This window comes from Nannospalax galili, unplaced genomic scaffold, assembly GCF_000622305.1.
Source record: "Nannospalax galili isolate Female #2095 unplaced genomic scaffold, S.galili_v1.0 scaffold856, whole genome shotgun sequence".
Classification (NCBI taxonomy): domain Eukaryota; kingdom Metazoa; phylum Chordata; class Mammalia; order Rodentia; family Spalacidae; genus Nannospalax; species Nannospalax galili.
The window spans coordinates 1,877,827-1,898,356 of NW_008339573.1; positions in this window are offsets into that span (position 1 = coordinate 1,877,827).

Consider the following 20,530-nt stretch of genomic DNA (forward strand, 5'->3'; position numbering starts at 1 on the left):
TCCCTGCAGACGCCATTACAAGATGGCGCTCACATCCGGTTCATGCTGAGCAGTAAATAAGTCAGTACGCATGCCCGAAGTAATTTTTCACCTTCTAGTCTCTGCCTACCTCGTGGAGTGATATGGGCTAATGAGTTTGCGACCAATCAAGAGTTGCCACGTCTAAGACGGGCTTACTAACCTATATAAGGGCTGGGTTTCCGACATTCGGGGTCTTCGCCCTGTAAGCTTATGCTCTCCCTCTCAAGATGCATTAAAGCTTTTCTGCAGAAGGATCCTGAGTGTGCCGCGTCGTTCTTGCTGGCGAGACGATAGCGCGGGACAAGATAAGGAAGAGCTGATCTTCCTAAAACAAGGATCTCTAGATAGGCTGACTAGATTCAGTAGATGGATAAGCACTGGGGAATGGCTGGGGCACTGACAACAAAGGGGACAGTAACAGGGATGACAAAGTATATGGGCTCTAGTTGGGGGGAGGCTATGGGAGGGTGCCAATTAGGAAGTGGGTATATAGATGAATAAGATTGTTTGGGATGTTCTGTACGATACACACACACACACACACACACACAAAATCAACAAATAAAAAACCAGAGTTATATTTGAGGAGGAAGCATAAAAATTTACTTTATGTTAATTAGTAGAGGTGATAAACATTACCATTGTAATCTACCTGATGACTTTATATCCATACTCAGGTGCCAAGGATCTGAGTGTAACCGACTGTGACTAGTAATAATCAGATACATAGAGATTAAAGACACATGTGCAAACATCTAAGTGCTAGTAGCATTAAAAATGTAGGAAACAGCATATTTTAAAATGAAATGGAGATCTTCTCTAAAGGTTAAAAATGCATTCAATTTTATGTCTTCCAGGGTTTATACTGAGTTCAATATTGTATAACTGTATTAATTCAACTGTGAATCTAAAAATTTACAGCCACTTTTAAAAGAGATGTATCTTTGCTCTGGAAATTATCACTGATGGAAATTATCACTGAATATGTTAAAGCTGTAATGAAATGCTTTTTCTAATCATGTGGTTATTAAATAAAAAATAAAATAAATATTAAAAAATTTAACTCCTCTCAGGGCTGGGAATATAGTATAGGTGGTAAAATGCTTCCCACATAAGCAAGAGGACCTGAGTTTGATCCCCAGCACCCATGTAAAAAGTCAGGTGTGGTGGTGTGTGCTTGTAATCCCAGTGTAGTAAAATAGACTAGGTAGATCCCTGTGGCTTGATGACCCATAAGGATAGCCTCATCTGCAAGTCTTAGGTTCAAGTGAGAGACCCTGCCTCAAAAAACAAGGTAGAAGATACCTAAGGAGAATAATACCCAAGGCTGTCCCCTGGTGTTCTCTCTCTCTCTCTCTCTCTCTCTCTCTCTCTCTCTCTCTCAACTCCTTCCTACTCTATTTAAAGCAACTTCCTTAAGTGGCTTAATAGTGTCAGTAGTTCTATTAAGTTTTTATGTTTAGTTATCCTTGCCACCAAGCCCTGGTAATAACTCAAAGAAGTACTTTAGTAAGTAATGAATCAGCTCTATCTTCCTTTTTTACTTCTTCCTCTTTCCCTTCTCTTCCTCCTCCTCCTCCTCCTCCTCCTCCTCCTCCTCCTCCTTGTTTGGAAAAAAATTTAAGGGAATAAATGTATCAGGCAAGATGGAAGCAAAGGCGGCACTCATGCTAGAGGAGTACTAGCTCAACCTTCTTGGATTACGACCATCCAGCTGGAAGTAGGGCTGTGTACGGAGAGAGCAGGTGTGAACATGGCAGAACCTGAGTCCCTAATTCTTTTTCTGCTCCTATGACAGAAAGTGGCACAAGCAGGAAACTAGAGACAGGATTATGCCTGAGGTAGGAAACTGCAAATTAGTACTACCCACAATGGCACACTACCATCTCCTCATTCTGACTTTGCTGTCTGCTGTTAAAAATGTGCACTCTGAAGCCTCTATTTGTGGGGTGTGTTATGAGGTTAAGTGAAGGCAAGAGGGTGTTTAAGTACCAGGTTGGTACAAACTCATTAGATAACTTAGCTCTCTTAATCATTCTAGAACCTCAAAGATCAAACTCAACCTAAATTAGGCAGATGGTTTGCTAGTTATTTTTTATTGCTGTAACAAAATAATCCAAAAACAAAAAACATAAAAACAAAACAAAACAAAAAAACCCAACAATTTGAGAGGAGGAAAGATTTGTTTGGGTTCACAATGTCAGAGTTTTGGCCTGCATATGGCTGGCTCCATTAGTTCTGGACTATGGTGATACAGAATACCAAAACACACTGTCCAAAAATAGAGATGCTGAAGGTCTCTGATTCATGCTGCCAATTTACCTTCTAAAAGTTTTTGCCAACTTATTGTTTTAAAATTTCCTCCTCAGGCTGGAGAGATGGCTCGGAGTTAAAAATACTGGCTGTTCTTGCAGAAGACCTGGGTTGGAATCCCAGCACCCACATGGTAGCTATCAGTCATCTATAACTCCAATTCCAGGAGATCCAATGCCCTCTTCTGTCCTCCATGGGCACTGCATGACATTGGTGCACTTACATACATGCAGGCATAACACTTGTACACATAAAATAAAAATAAATAAAAATTTAGAAATGTCCTCCTGTCCACCTTGAATTGCATTAAACTATTTTGTTGTCTTTCATCAATATTATGTGCTATCAACTTAAAAATGAACCACTGTTTGATGGGAATGAGGAAAGCAATTTTTCATTAAAATGTAAAATGTCATAATGAAAAATCATACTTATCTACATTCACACCATCTGGAATGAATCACTTATCTCTTCACATTGGTTCTAGTCTTTTTTTGTTGTTTGCTTATTTGTTTTTATGCTTTACTGATGTATGATTGACAAAAATTACATATATTCAAGGTATACTTTGTAGTGATTTGGTACATGTGTATTGTGAGGTGATTGCCATGATCAAGCTAATGGACATATCTGTCACTTCACATGATTGCCTTTATTTTTTTTGTAATGAAAATATTTCAGCTCTCCTCCAGGTAAATGTCAAGTGTACAATACCCTATTACTAATTGTAATTGCCCTGCTGCACCCTAGGTCTTCAGAATGCATTCATCAAATGACTGCAAATCTGTAGAATTTGACTGTGGTCTTCCCGTTTCCCCCACTACCTCTAGTCTTTGTTTTTAAGGAAAAAATATCACAATTGTTTTTGTAAACTCATACCTGCCTTCTATAAAGAATATGTGTATTAGAAAAAGACAAATGTGAAGGCATAGACAATGCTAGTCAGCTCTCTATCACTGTGACAAAATCAGGACTAACATTGGAAATGGTGTTAAGATCCGTTTCTATGAATGTCCACAGACAGATGAATACACATAGATGGATGAATGGCTCCCAACTAGACAGCAAGAGGAATACTTTGATAAAAATGGAACCATGCTATAGATAACGATGGGTACATTTCCTTTCATGATGTCTTGTCTCTATTCTTCCTTCTGGGATTTTGTTAATTGTTCTATATTGGGGTCTGTTGTCTTTGTTTAGGTGTGTATTACATTTTTTTCATTGGTTCTTGGGTTGGTTTCTTCAGAGACAAGGACAGTAACAGAGTTCATCTGGAAGAGGATCCCAAGAATCCATGTAAGGAAGTGGAAGATGAAGGGAAGGAAGATGCCAATCAAGGGTGTGCTACAGAGTAGAGTGCTTTGTGGGTAGCAAGAGCTCCATATGATCAGGGATCTCTGGAGAATAGCATAGAAGACCTAGCAGTTACCATTCTTGAGATTGGAAGAATTGAATATGACTGGTCAGACGAACTTTCAGGGAGGAAGCACTAAGTTTCCAGTTCTTTCTGCCTGCCACAGAGGAGGTCAATGTGTGCTTTGAGCCAAAGAAGCCTTCAGAGAGTTGTAGGTGACTGCAACTGGAGGCTTGAAATAGATATGGGAAGTGTGACTAGTGAGGGATGCAGGCAAAGCCCCAACAGTGTTGATATTCCCTGGGGCTTTGGGCTGTTTCCTCAGCAGCCTGGACTCGGGAACCCATTGCACTGCTCAGAGGGTCCACGCCATCGCTCCCTTCTCCCTTTTCAGCATTGCTCCCACCGTTCCTCAGTGTTATGGTTTGGACCTGAAATGTTCCCCCAAAGACTATTTGACAACCTGTGGCACTTTGAGGAGGTGCTGCAGTTCTAAGTAGGCAGAGTTGGAGGATGTAGGTAGTTGGGAACATGCCTTGAAAGGAACATCTCTTCCCCTCTTCTTCCTGGCTGCCACCATGCCCTCCCCACCATGATAGTCTGCCTCCCCATAGCCCTGGACACAGGGAGCCCAGTGGCTGTGGATTGATACTACTGAAACCATGAACCAAATTAAATGTTTCTTCCTTTCTTTTTTTTAATTAAAAAATATTTTTTGAGACAGAATCTTGTTATGTAGCCCAGGCTTACCTGGAACTCACTATGTAGTCAAGACTGGCCTCAAGCTCAAAATCCCCCTGCCTCTGCCTCTTGAATGTTCAGATTACAGGCATGTGTACACCCAACCTGTAATCTAAGGTGATTTTTCTTAAGTATTTTGGCACAGTGATAGCAAACTGACTAAAATACTCCAAATTGGGGTGGGGAGTATTAGAATCCTCAGGATTTTATCAATCCTCTTTCATAATCTTTGGGATAATGGTGAGTGTGGGACATGAGCTGTCCTAGTCCCTTTGCTCTATTCTAGAAACCAAGGTCCTCCTTTCCTCTGGGGCACTGCTACCTTGTTCAGTCTTCAAAGTTGGTTTGGGTGGTTTAAAATGTGCTACAAATTGTTTGACATTCTCCCTCTAAAAGACAGAGTCGAATTCCCCTTTAAGTGTTAGAAGATAGAGGAGCTGTGACTAGGACACAAAAGGGATCCTGACTCCCCCAGCTGTCTGGCTCAGGAGCCCTGAGTCCCTGGCTCCTGGGTCACTGACTCAGGGAAGCTACCTACCCTACTGTGAGGAAACTCACCAGCCCAGGGAGTGGTCTTTCTAGGAGCAGTCAGCGAGCGACCCTGAAGCAAGGGCCATAGTTTAAGTCTGGAAGATAACCTGCAGTATAGGTCAAGTCTTTAGAGGAAAACCCCGGAGTCAGAACCACCCAGCCGAGCTGCTTCCCAGATGCTTGTCTCACTAAAGCTGTGAAAATAAAGGCTTGTTGTTTTAAGCTTCCAAGTTTGGAATGGTTTGTTAAGCTGTAGTTAGTAGAGTTAAAAATTATATTACCTTTGCTTGTTTTGGTAAATTTGAGGCTTGCTCTAAAAGCATATTTTGATTCCTTTTTATGTTTTGTAAATGATGTTGTTTAACTCTCCACATTAAACTAGAACTTTGGTAGTAACCCTTTGTTGAACATGTTGTCATACAGTCTTTGCGGACGAACAGCATCTTGTCATTCTGTTTCTTGGACAACACTGATTGATAAGGAAAAGGTAATTTATTCAGAATGTCCCCCCACCCCCACCTCACATTTTACCTTTAAGGAGAACACTATTGAGACATGAATGCTTTTATCGGATAGAAATTAACACATTCTAGACAAAGGATGCTTTGATAGCTATCTCTAGACCTTTTCTATTTTTACATAGTTTTCCCCACCTGCTTCCAAAAGTCTTTTTGGATTCTCTTAACTGTTAATATCAACATCACTATTGCATTCTCCTGTACACATGGACTGGAAGTGGTTGTTCCTTTGTATCCAGACTCATAGTCTTAATTTCTTCTGTTAGTCCTTAAGCAATGCTTTTCTCTTATAACGTTCACTTGGGCATTTCATTTATAAACATATTGGCTGAAAAATATAGAACAAAGCAGAATCAAATGACTAGGCAGATACGGACCTCATGAAACTGGGAGTCTCAAACAAAAAGCAAGAAAAAGAAGATGGCCCGTCAGTAACAACTCTTCAACTAGGTTTTTGGAAATAATGTAACTACTTTAAATGGAGCATTCTGTTTTCAAATGTAAGCATTAGAGAACAAGGTTTTGAATGTACTTGACTTGGAAAATAAATCTCCAGTAGAAACACACAGTTTCAAGTGTAGGATACAAAAATCTCACATACTCTATGATAAGAATTGTGTGAGAGTGAGGGCACAAGTAGAGGAGGTGGAGGAGGTCTGACCTGAAGAATGTGAAGAGTTATTTGCCTTAGGTCTAGACATCATAGACACACCTCTTGAAACCATAAATTCAAAACCTTTCTGGGACAAATAAACATGACCGCATATGCCGGTGTGGACTTCCATAAACATGCCATGCTACAGAATTTTAAAAGGCAGATTGGTTTGGGGTTATGAAGAAGAGAAAGACCTTGCTCTTTCCTTCTGGCTGAAGTGAGGCTTTTGAGCTAAGGTTTCCCTCATGTTGGTTGAGAAGCTGCTGTACTCTAACTTTTCTCCTTTCTTAATAGAAAGTTTCCAAAGTGGTTTCTGGTTGATTATTTTTCCTGAGGGGAAATAATGATAATAAAACATGTACAATTTGAAGGGTGGTAAGATTCAGTTTAAAATCACCCCAACAAGGTGGTGTCTCAGGAACAGAGCCTGCTGTCTCCTTTGGCTCTTAACAAGGGACCACCTGTCTCAGCCACCTGTGTTTGCATCAGTTTTCTGAGTGAGGATGAACTAAGGGAGGGCAGCAAAGAAGGCTGTGGAACAGTCCTACACTGCAAAAGAGTAAGTAGGCCTGTGTATTAGATCTCACTATAAAACTATTTATGATCTGCTGTGGCCCATTCATTAAGTAACATAAGCACCACAGGTTACATTACAGATGTCCTTGTGGTTAACTTTTAAACATGCCATCTCCAGGAGGAATTGCACTTGGAGCAGGGCCAGCTGCATTGCAGTGTCAAACTGCTTCCATCTGCCCTGTGGCTGGCTGAACACAGATCACTTGGGCCTGCTCTTAGCACCAGGCTTGCCCATGCCTTTTTTTCTCCTTTGGCAAGCAGAGAGAGGGAGTGGAGATAAAACCTCAGGACCTCAGCCCTGATCTTGGTGCTGTGTAGAGGGGATCTTGCAGAATGCCGTGGACTGTGTAGAGTGTGCTCAGTACCACAGTCCTCTATAAAGACCTGTGCAGGAGAATGGCCTCAGTGTGTGATCGCCAGAGTGACAGGTAGCACACAACCCTTCTTTGTCATTAGCAATTTCTGGCATGAACATCTTTGGGAAGGTAAAGTCTTTTGTGTTATTAATAAAGGTCTCATTTTATCCTGTGACTTGACCTTATGCTACATGACCATGTTAATCTGTTTTGTGTACATGTAACAAAGTACCTGAGATTGAATGCTTTATATATTGATTTGATTAATTAATTAGTTACTTAACTAATTAGAGACAGAGTCTCTCTATGTAGTCCTGGCTGGCCTGGAACTCACTATCTAAATTAGGCTGACCTCAAACTCACAGAAATCTACCTGCCTCTGTCTCCTGAGTACTGAGATTAAAGGCACTGCACCAGTACACCCAGCCCTATTTATTTATTTTAAAGAATATTTTTACTTATTCTTTGTAGAGTAATATTTACATTTTTAATAGTTATTTTATTTATATACACCATGGTGGACATGTGGAGATCAGAAGGCAACTCATGGGAGTACATTTTCTCTTTCCATGATGTAGACTCAGGAGATTGAACTCAGGTCCTCAGGCCTGGCAGTTGAGCACCTTTACCTGCTGAGCCATCTCGCCAGCCCAATAGATATAGTGACACTATGTAGAATTTTTTTATATTTTGGAAGTACTGGGGATTGAACCTAGATCTTCACGCATGCAAGGCAAATGCTCTATCCTTGAAGCTACAGCCCCAGCCCTTATTTATTCTTTGACAATTTTATACATGTATATAATGTGTCTTGATCATATCCACCCCAACTTCCTCTCTCCCAACATGTTCCCCTTCCACCTTCATGTTCTCCTTTAAAAAATATTTTATCTATTATTTTTATTTTATGTGTATGAGTGTCTGCATGCATGTAAGTGTACCCATGTCGTGCAATGCCTGTGGAGGTCAGAAGAGGGCATTGAATCCCTTGGAACTGGAGTTATGGAAGATTGTTAGCCACCATGTGGGTTCTGGGACTTGAACTCAGGTCCTCTGCAAGAGCAGTCAGTGCTCTTAACCACTGAGCCATCTCTCCAGCTCCCCCCCCCCCTTTACAGTCCACTGAGTCCAGTTAGCGCTGCCTGCATACTCCTGGGTGAGTAGCCATCCACTGGAGCATGGGCAGCCTACTAGCAGCCACATCCCTGAAGAAAAATGGTTCCTCCTCCCCTCACAGCCATCAACTGACAATAGCTCCTCGGTTAGAGGTGGGGCCTCATGAACCAATCCCAGTCCATGCTGAAATGGTGACTGGCTTGATCGTGTGCAAGTTATGGTCAGATAATCACAGCTGCTGTGAGTTTATGAGTGCAATGGCCCTGCCATATAGAAAAGACAGCCTTTCCTAGCATTTCTCCCTATCCTCTGGCTCTTACGTTCTTTCTGCTCCCTCTTCCATGATGTTCCCTAAGTTTTGGGAGGGGAGGTTGATACAGGTGTCGGCTTAGGGCTAAGCACTCACAGTCACAAATTCTCAGCACTTTGACCAGCTGTAAGTCTCTGTATTAACCACTGCCCACTGCCAAAAGAGGCCTCTCTCACCAAGGTTGAGAGCAGCACTAATATACGCATATAAACATAAATATTTAGACAACAGTTTGACAACACCGTCATTTAGCAAGACAACAGTAGTAGGTTCCCCCTAGGGCCTTATGTAGAGATTTGTTTCATCCAGTTGTGGAGGCCCTGAAGTTAACCTATGATGCCATGTTCAAGAGAAAGATCATGGCACTGGTACTTGGCAAGGGTCTTCTTGCTGCCCCATAATCTGGTGGAAGAAATCTCAAGTGAGAAAGTGCACAGATGGGATAGAAAAAAATGGACAGAATTCATCTTTTTTTCAGGAGCCCTTTCCTGCAATAACTCCCTCCTATGGTTATGGTCTAAATCAAGGGTATACTCTTGACCTGTGTTAGAAGTCTCATCTCTTAATATTTTTATAGTGACAATTATAAAAATTTTGATGCAAGTTTAGGAGGGAACACTCAACCATAGGAATGAATCAAAACATATATCGTTAAAGTATAAATGGAGTGGATGGGTTGAAGAGATGGCTCAGCCAGTAAGAGTACAGGCTGCTCTCGGAGAGAACTTGGATTTGGTTCCCAGCATCCATATGACAGCTAACAACCAGTTCTAGGGAATCCGATGCCTTCTTCTAGTCTCCTTGGGCATTGCATGCATGTGGTGCACTTACATACACACAAGCAAAGCACTCATACCCATAAAATTAAAATAAATAAATAAATAAAATGCACATAATTTCTTAAGTGATTGTAGTGTCAAAACTTCTAGAACTTAAAGCCAGGCATGGCGGTGTCCACCTTTAATCCCGGCACTCAGGAAGCAGAGGCAGGTGAATTTCTGTGAGATTGAGGCCAGCCTGATCTACATAGTGAGTTCTAGGCCGACTGTGGCTACAGGGAGACCCTGTCTCAAAAGGACAAACAAAACAAATCAAAACAAAAAACCCTTCTAGAACTTGTCTAAAATGTGAACCCACATGCGCTTTCATCTTTTATTTAGTTTCTTTCTTTTCTCTTTTGTTTTTCGTTTGTTTTTATTGAATTTTTTTCTATTTTCATGCAATATAATTTATAATATTTAGATCCCTTTCCTTATCCCTACTTCCTCTTATTGCCACTGCCCAATTTAATGTACTCTATTACACACACACACACACACACACACACACACACAAAATAAGGTCTATAGAGTGTAATTTGTCTCCAAATATCCTTCAGTGTGGGTCCATCCACTGGAGCCTGGTCAACCTACCAAGAGTCCCATGCTTGAAAGAGTCTGTCTCTGCCCCTCCCAGCAGCCATCTGTTGCCGCAACTTCCTTGGGTGAGAATGAGCTTCTTACCCACTTCTTCATGTCTATGCTGGAATTTTTTTCTGGTTTGAGCATGCATGGGACTTATGCATGCTGTCATCATTGCTGTGAGTTCATGTGAGTAACTAACGAGCTGACTGGAAAACACTGTTTTCTTGTGGTCATCCACCACCTTGGCTCTTACAATCTCTTCATCCCTTCTTTCACAATAAGCCTTGGCGGCGGGAGCAGAAGTTTGATACAGGTGTCCTATTCAGGAATAAGCACTCTGCATCCTTTTGTTCTCTACATGTTGACCAGTTGTGGGCTTTCTGTGTTAATCACCATCTGTTGCATCACCAACTAACCACAATCTCTCTGGTGAGAGTTGAGGGATGTATTAATCTATGGGTATAACAATAAGTCACTAAGAATCAGTTTAATACCATAATTATTTAGTAGAAAACTAGAACTAGGTTCTCCCCTATGTTCTGTAATAAAACAGCATGGTGCTGGCATAAAAATAGACACATTGGTCAGTGGAATAGAATTGAGAACTCAGATTTAAATCTACACATATACAACCACCTGATTTTTGACAAGGAGCCAAAAATATACACTAGAGAAAAGACAGCATGTTCAACAAATGGTGCTGGTCAAACTGGATAAGGGCATGTAGAAGAATGAAACTACATCCCTATCTCTCACTATGAGCCAAACTCAACACCAAATAGATCAAGAACTTCAACATAAGCCCCAATATCTTGAATGAGATAGAAGAGGAAGTAGGGAATACATTGGAACAGAATTCTTATAATGTAAGCATTAGGTCCAACAATTGACAAATGGGACCACATGAAACTAAAAACCTTCTTATATCAAAGGGCACCATTATTTGAGTGAAGAGGCAAACTACAGAATGGGAAAAAATCTTTACCAGCTATTCCTCTGACAGAGGGTTAGTATGTAGAATATACAAAGAACTAAAAACAACTAAACATCAAAAAAATCACAAACAACCCAATTAAAAAGTGGGGCATGAAGCTGAACAGGGAGTTCTCTAAAGATGAAACACAAATTGCTGGGAAATACTTTTTTTCAGTCTTTTTGAGGCAGGGTCTCCCTGTAGCCCCAGCTGGCCTGAACTCACTGTGTAGATCAGGCTGGCCTTGAACTCACAGAGATCTGCCTGCTTCTACCTCCTGAGTGCTGGGATTAAAGGCGTGCAACACCATGCCTGGCAGGAATCGTTTAGTTCATTGAAGTTATATACTTTACCTTTCTATGAGTTAAAAAACATGGCAAGTTCACCTCCTAGGATGAAGTAATAAAGACTTTGATTTATTAAAGGAAGCTGTCTCTTTTGTCATTTTATTTTATTTTATTTTATTATTTGTGACAGAGTCTACATGGTTGTTGGTTCTGATGCCATGAACACTCCCCTTACTTAGTATTTTCTAGTTATTGCCACACAGCAGGCACCAGATAGAAGCTTGTTGGAGAGGAGAAACCTGGCTGAGGACCAGAGGCAGACAGGTAAAGTTCACCTAGGTCTGGAGAGAGCCTGGGCCCCTGGGAAAAGGGCAATCGAGTATCCCCTTGCAGAGTGACTGAGGCACAGCTGTGAGGAACGACTTGAAGCTGGACACAAGTTCTGTGAGGCCCCACGACCTCGTTGTCTTTCTGTCTTATCTTTCTCAGGCAGCCTTGGTTTGCTGTCCACAGTGTTCAGGGCAGCAGGGCTGAAAGGTGACCAGGTATGTGGGAGGAACCTGGATTTGAGTCAAAAGATCAACATGAGTCCTGGGTCCATCACTTACAGAGTGGCCTTGGACATGATGTGTAACCACACTGCATTGCAATGTCCTCAGCCATAAAACAGATTTAGTAATACCTGCCCTGACTATCTCATGGGAGGACTGAGTGGATTAATGTCTATGAAACCTGAGCTATTATTGTCAGTGACTTAGCTCCCTTTGCCCTTGACTTTGGATGTATTGTGAGTGTCTTGAAATGAACTTGCCACTCAGGTAAGTGTGTCTACTAGTAGCCTTGACCAAGATAGATAAACGGGAGCCTTGTTTTATAAAGGTCACTTACATTTTGATATGCTTTAAACATATTCTCCATTTATTTATTCTCTTAGAGAAATTCCTGCTCCGTGCATGATGAAATTCTTACTCATCTTTTTATAATTCAACAGAAATACTGAGACCACTTTAAAGTCACTGATAGGAAAAGCAGGTTTCTTCAAGACTACACCATTTGCTATAAAGAGCATAAGATGACCTTGTCTGTATACAGGATGTAATTATTTCAGATTCTGAGAAAAGTCTTTTTTTTTTATAAGACCAACCATATCTTTTATTTGCATCATTTCTTTAAAAAAAACTGCACAGTCTAGCAAGAAAGATACTATAAAAATAGAAATGCCAATCTCAAAGGACCTTAAGGAATTTTGAAACGATAAATTATTGATTTTCAAGGATCCCTAATATGATAATTTTATTTTACTTATGAGAGAAGGGAGGCCAATAAATAGTAAGGAACCTGCCCAAGGTTAAAAGCAGCCAAACCTCCTGGAATAGAAGTCACTCTGGAACGTCAGTTTCATTTCATATATATGTATATATATATGTAGTGTGTGTGTGTGTGCGCGTGTGTGTGTGTGTGAGGTTCAAGGAACAAGGGGCTTCATGTGACTGGGGGTGCTCACTAGGATAAGCATTTGATTAGCATGTATGAGGTCATGGATTTGATCCCCAGTGCCTCAAAATGAATGAATAATAATAAATAAAAATAAATTGCCATGGGTGGAGGAAAAAAGGTAGGATATGCAACCAGAAAAGTCAGTGGGTTGGAACATGAGAAACTGTGTGTGCTAGTTAAGAGAATGAATTTTAACCTGAGGGAATGCAGGGTTTCTAAGCAGAAGAAGAACTGTGTGATGAATATAAAGGGCACTGAAACAATTCTGGTGAGATGTAGTGAGGCCTTGATCTAGATGGATGCCAGGCAGTGAGATTATATTTGAATGAAGAGTTCAGACTAATTCAGAACGAGGTTAAAATTCAAGATAAAGTCAAAGGCTAATGATGGATGGGTACCAAGGGATTTTAAAAGGCAGGAAATATGAAAGCTGTATTACAGGAAGGCAGGATTCTGGGAAGTGGCGTGATTTGCACCAGGACATCCTGGGGAAGAACTACAGGACAGGTGGGAGCAGAAAAGGCTGGCTTTCCTGATTGTGAGGAGAAGGGGCTGTAGGGCCAGTGGGTGGTGGTGTGGTAGGGTATGGAAGACTCTAAAAGTAATAAGGCGAGATGGAATAAGCAAGACATTGGAAACTGAACCGAGAGCTAGTTGGCCTCTGTTCACAAAAATGACATGACCCAAGGCAGTTTGTTTAGTTGCAAGAATTTTAGATGGTTTGGGAGATTGGGAGTGTCTGATTATTTTGAAAATCTGGCTATGCAGTATGGATTCTTTTAAGTTCTCCAGGTATATGATTCTGTCTTCTCAGGGGATAGCCATGACATTAATGAGTTTTTTATTTTTATTTTATGTGTATGCATGTATTGCCTGCATGTATGTAAGTGCACCTGTGTCCTACAATGCCCAGGGAGGTCAGAAGGTGTTGGATCTCCTAGAACTGGAGTTACGGACAGTTGTTAACTGCCATGTGAGTGCTGGGATTTGAACCAGGTCTTCTGAAAGAACAACCAGTGTTCTTAACCATGAATAAAAGAAAACAGAGACAGTCAAGAAGGAGAGTTTAGAAATTAGTAACTCTGTAGATCTTGACCTGAAGACCCTGGAAAGACAAGCCTGTGGCGGTGGAGTTCTTTTTTTAAAAATTTTATATATTATTTTTATTTTATGTGTATGTGTGTATTGCCTGCATGTAGGTAAGTACACCTGTATTGTGCAAAGAGGCAGTCAGATCCCCTGGAACTGGAGTTATGGACAGTTGTTAGCTGCCATGTGGGTGCAGGTCTTCTGAAAGAACAACCAGTGTTCTTAACCACTGAGCCATCTCTCCAGCCCTGATGGTGGAGTTCTTAAAATATAGCCAGGGCCTAAGGAAAGGAATATGCCTTTCCCCTTACCTGCCTCTTCAGGGTTAGAAGAGCTCAAATGTATGGGTCATGCCAGAAATACAAGGAAATAGAGAGGGAAAACAGACTTTTAGAAAGCCAGGAAGAGAAACACTCTCATAGAGGGCACAACAGATACCCAAGGATTTCTATGGAAGAGATACCCCAATCAGAGTCAGTATTTAGCGACTGCCTTAAGTACCTATGTGGTTTTAGGAATAGCTGGGCTATACTTAGGCTATCTGGCTAGGTAGTAGGTACCTTTTGTGATGTAATGCTATGGAAAGATATGAGAGGTGATGATAGCAGTCTTCACATCGTCAACTAGCCCTTGTTTCTTGAAACACTTTTCTGGATTGTGTGAGACCACCAGCCTCCTGTAGCCCTAGTGACTTGATTTGAATTCTATCTGTTGCTTCTGTTTTCTTACTAAACTCTAGTGAGTTCCTTAGAGCTCCATCACAACTCCTTATCTCTGCTCTAGCTATTTGATCTCCAGGTGAAGTCATCCAGTCCTTAGTTTAAACAATGTATATGTACAGATGACTCTCAACTCCAGTTCTTTTCAGATCTATTGAGTCCTGACTCATGTATCCAAATGCATACTTGCTGTTTCTGTTTGGATATCACACAGACATCACAGAGTTTATGAAGCAAAATTATACTTCTAATTTTCCTGCTTAATCTGGTTCCTTCTATTCTTGGCTGAATGTTACCACCATTCACCCAGTTCCTCAAACAGAACCATCCTGGATCCTGCCCCCACCCCTGCCCACTGACAAACAAGTGCTGACCATTCTATTTTTTAAAAAATATACCTGCCAGGCGTGGTGGCACACCCCTTTAATCCCAGCACTCGGGAGGCAGAGGCAGGCGGATCTTTGTGAGTTCAAGGCCAGCCTGGTCTACATAGTGAGTTCCAGGACAGCTGGGGCTACAGGGAGACCCTGTCTCAAAAAAACCAATATATATATGTTGATATATATCCAAAGATGTCCATTTATTTCCATCACCTCTGGTAACCTCACACTGTGAACCTCTCCAATCTCTGCTGGCTGGACTACTGGTAGAGCCACCTGCTATGCACTTATGTCCACTCTCCACCAAAAGCAGAATGTGATGATCTCACTATGGCCTGCAACTTTCTGGGGTCTCTCTCCACCCTACAACCCCAACCTCATCTAATTTTACTTTCCTCCTTGCTTACTCCAGGTTTTTTGTCAGTTCCTCTTATGTGTGTGTGTGTGTGTCCTTGAAATGACACAGCTGAAAACTGGGTAGGGAATCAGAAGGAGAGAGGGCATGAAAAGACTGGGAAAGAGAAGAGGAAAACATCAAAGTTATTACATTTGTGGATCGCTGTTCTGGGCAACGGGGCTCCACTCTGTAGAGATCTCCTGAGAAGTATACAGGGTGTCTCCCAAAGATGTTAAGCAGTAGGAGGCTGATGCCTTTGTCTGCCACCTTCTGCCCTAAATTAAGGGTTGTCTAGAGGGCATAAATACCCCCCTTCAGACTGTACTTGGTATTCAGATGCTTGAAATGGGTGGTGAAAGTTGCAGGTGTATTTGAAATTGCAGAAAACTGTTCATCAGAGCTGTGGCTGCAAACAGAAGAGGGCTGAGGTGCTGTAACAAGCAGTGAATATAGACACAAGAGACCAGATGAATCTTCTGCCCTGGGTTTTTCTTGTCTTAGAGGCTTTGTCCCCCTCCCTCAGCCCCAACTTCTCTTTCTCTCATTTTGCAAGTAGCTAGATCTCTTTGTCCTTTAGTTCTCTCCTTAAATACTGTCCCTCAGAGATGCCTCCCTGATCTTCCAACCTAAATTCACATCCCTTGGTGCTGTCCATCACCATGTTGTCAAGGGCACGACAGGATTTGGGATTCTCTGTACCTTCCTTGGTTCTTTCATCCATATGACATTGTAACTGTGCCTCTCATTTGCTTCTGTATGTCTAATGACTGGCGTTATGTCCAACACACTAGGTACACAACTTGTGAATGAATTGAAAAAGCTCCCTATTCTGCCTGAAGTCTTTCTTTTGGTAGGAAACACAAGAGGCCTGGTTCTTCTATAAGTCTTTTCAGTATTGAGAAGGTCAGATTTCATGGGAAATAATGGGAACTGGGGAGAAGGGTACCATATGAACAGGTAGGGTTGACAGACATCTGTGGAGCTTCCACTGTGGGTGAGAGCCTATCTGGGTGAAGGAGAAGCTGATGTTGTGAGGACGTAGTGCCTGTTCTCAAGGGAGTCAAAGGAACTTTTAAATGGTACTCAGAAGACTGATGCAATGAGAGACCTCATGATGGTTGGGTTAGATGGCCCTAAAAACCTACTGCCCTTTGAATCCAAGGCCTTTGTATTCAATGGAACATGAACGATAGATATTTTCAGGACCTGAAGGAGATTCTTGAACTGTTTAAACTAAGGTAGTGCTTAGAAATAGTTTTGTTCACAACTCTTAAGAGCTGCTCAGCACTTTTGAATCTTGTTTCAGATATAGAGTGCAGCTGTGCAGTTCCCCAGCAGCTGTGCAGTTCCCCAGCCTAGGGGAGGATGTTGGCTCTGTGCCACTTTAGGGTAAATGAGTAGTTGTGTAGGATTAAATCTGGCATACTTTAGTCTAAACTTTCAGCTCATGACTGATACATTTTTCTTTGGGGTAATTGCCAAAAACAAGTAGTTACATTGAATAAAATTTGATGTATTTATCTCTAAACTTTTAGCTGACAAAATATAGTTTTACATTAAAGATATTCTATGGTAACATCTGCTTTTACAGCATTACCTACTAGTGCATATGCTGAAGGTTAGAACGGCCCTGAGAAATAGATTCATTTATTGCTCTCTTTCTCTGAAAGACCCCCTCCTCTCCATTACTCAATGAAGATTCTCCAACCACATCTGAGACTTTAGACATGGATAGAACTTCCTAGAAATTCAACAAAATGGCATTCTGTAGGCACCGGAATGAACAGGGCTGGAGATTAGAGACCTGGCTTCCCATTCTGCTCAACCACTACCTGATGCATGGTCATGGGCATGGCTGCCTCTGCTTTCAGTGTCTTCAGCTGCAAAGTGCAGTGTCTGCAAGTGCTTCCTGGACTTTCAGATCTAATCAGTCACAGAAAACACAGAGAGGCAGTACAGTGTCTTTGTGAAGACCTCGGGTCTAAGAGCCAGCCTGAACTGAAGTCCACACTACTAGCTCTCTGAATTTGGGTACATTACTTAATTTCTCTCTGCCTATTTTATCATCTTTAAAACACAGTAATGATAGTTTCTACTTCATGAGGTAATTGCGAAAATAAATTATTATATACATGAAAAACACTATCAGCGCTAAATAAGGTTTTGCTAGTATTCTGTATGGGTGCTCATTTTAACATTGCTCATAACAGAAAAGCCCAGAAATAATCTAGGTACCATCACTAGGGGACTGATTAGTTAAATAAAATGTCAAAGAATAAGGTAGAACTCTATAGATTCTTATTGAAGATTGACAAGGTACATGGTTAATTGAAAACAAAAGGTACAAACCAGGAAATGCTTTAAGAGTTTTTGTTTGCTTGTTTTGAGACAGGGATTCCCTAGTAGCTCCAGCTGGCTTGGAACTGGTTATGGAGACAGGCTGGCATCACTCTCAGAGATCCTCCTATGTCTGACTCCCAAGTGTTGGGATTAAAGGTATGTGCTACCACGTGCAGCTAAGAGTTCATTTTTGAAGTGTATACACAAGCCAGGTGTGGTGGTCTGCACCTGTAGTCCTAGCGCACAGGAGGCTGAGGTGGGAGACTTCTTGAGTTCATGAGTTCAAGACTCAAGACTACCTTGGGCAACATAGTGAGACTGGGGCAGGGGAGAAAGAGAGAAAGAGAGAGAGAGAGAGAGAGAGAGAGAGAGAGAGAGCGAGAGAGAGAGAGAAAAGAAAAGAAAAACAGGGCATAAGGGTATTTGTAGAGAGATTTGTGCTAGTGTGTGCACAACAACTTCTAAAAGGCCATTTAGAAACCTAACATCAGTTATGTCTCCAGAGACGACTTGAGGGTTAGGGAAAAAAAGATTGAATGTGACTTTACTTTCAGTTTGTGCCCTTCTACAAACATATATTACCATATGCATGACTGTATTTTCAAAGAAATAAGTTAATAAGGGTTGATAAAGCAAGGGTGAAAACACCATTAAGTATGACTACCTGGAGTTTGAACCCTGGGATCCACATGATGGAAGGAAAGAACCAACCCCTGAAAGTTCTTCTCAGACCACCACATGTGTACCATAGCATGTGCACACACACACACACACACACAATAAATAGTAAAATTAAAAAGAAGAAATAGGCTGGAAAGATGGTGTATCTGTTAAAGGTCAAGGCCTTTTGATCAAAACATCAAAAAGAAGAAATAAGCTAATTAAAAACCAAACAAAAGAAACAGAATAAAAATGCTTGATTTCATCTATCCCAGAAGACATCGAGGAGCAAATGTAAAGAACGTGCCTAAAAATACTGAACAACTGGAAGATGCTGGGTGATGTATTATTGAAACAGTGGTGCTTGGCCAGAAGATCTGGAGGCTCTAAATGCACATGGTTGCTGAAGTAAGTAAGTCTGGCTTTACAGTATTTGAGTAATGATTAGGAGTAAGTTTGGTAGTAGTATTAGCCAGTCTCCCTGAGTACTGGCACTAATTAGCCCTGGGGTATTAACTGAGTGTTATAATAATGTGAGGACCCAGGGGGTATCATGACGATCAAAGCTACCTTTGCCTGGGAATAGACTTCTTTTTCCATTTAAATAAAGGGTAAAGTATCCTTTCCTAAGATTGTTTGCTTTGGAAATCTAATTGTTTTTCAGGATTGGGAAAAACAAATGTAATATTAAAAATTTAAAGCTGGGCATGGTGCTACAGCCCTATAATCCCAGCTCTCCTGAGGCAGAAAGATCAAGAGTTTGAGGTTAGTCTGGGTTATACAGAGAGACCCTGCTCAAACAGCAGCAAATAGAAAACCTAATCTAATAAAACAAAATTAAAAAATTTCAGTATCTTAAGTATTTTTCTTCTAAAGACATAAAAATATTGTGAAAATACCTTCAATTAGCACTCTTGAAGCCTTCATTAGATAATCCACCATTGAAAAGACTTACCAAATAGAAGTCTTAAAATATATAAAATCAGGCTGGGCATGGTGGCTCAGGCCTTTAACCTCAGTGCTTGGGAGGCAGAGGCAGGCAGGTCTCTTGTGAGTTCAAGGCCAGCCTGGTCTACAAAGCAAGTTCCAGGCCAGCTGGGGCTACAGGGAGACTCTGTCTCAAAAAGACACACACACACACACACACACACACACACACACACACACATATTAAGAAATTGTAAAAAAAAAAACTGGGGCTGGACAGATGGTTCAGCAGTTAAGAACACTGGTTGTTCTTGCAGAAGACCCTGGTTCAAATCCCAGCACCAACATGGCAGCTAACAACTGTCCTTAACTCCAGCTCCAGGGGATCTGATAGCCTCTTCAGGCTTCCTCAGGCATTGCACGACACATAAAAACAAATAATTTTTAAAAAAGAAATTAAAAAATCAGACTGTTGCTTTGCTTCCTGGGCCACACAGCCTCCAGTGTCCTGGTACCAGCACCTTCCCTGGGCAAGTCCAGCGTGTCCAGTGCACCCTGACTCCGGCAACCTCTTTCACCCTCCCAGCTCCCCCACTGAATCTCTCCTCCTAGTCTGGGTACAGGCCCATTTCTTGTCTTGGCACCCCAGACACCAGGGCTAACCTCTCAGCCCAGAGCCACCACTGCTTCCTGATCCTTTGCATCGGGACCAACCCAGTTCCTCCCTGTGGCTCCCAGGAACCCTCTAGGCCTGGTCCTGCCCTCACCTCCCTTTACTTCCCTGGGTGGCACAGCCACCAGCTTCCTGAGACCAGCATCTATCCTGCACCCTTCTCCCAGGCCAGCCCAGCCCCCAAATTCTTGAAGGCAGCATCTTTTCCTGGAGGGACCCAGACCTTAGGAGAAAGCCTGATATCATCTGAGCCTTATCTCACTTGGATGTCTGTGGGAACTCCTGAAGAAAAAAGCAATTAGGCCACTTCAATATAAAATCAAAAGAGAGAACCTGAAGCCTAGACCAACCAGCATTTCATGCCCAACAAGTAAACCACAAAGGCAAATAAAGTTTACAAAAAGAAGCACATCTAAACTCAACAAAGGAAAGCTTGAGTCTCACACAAGAATCAGAAGCTACAAAAGAAATTCACATGTCAAAGGCACAGAGAAAAAATTATAACATGAAAAACCAAAATAATATATCCCCACCAAGTACCAATAGTCCTCTAGAAGAGTACAGTGAGAACCCCCTAGAGATAACACAGGACGTGGAACTTAAAAGAACAATATAAACATAGTAAAAGAATTCAGTGAATTTAAAGAACACACACACATACACACACACACGCACACACACACAAGACATC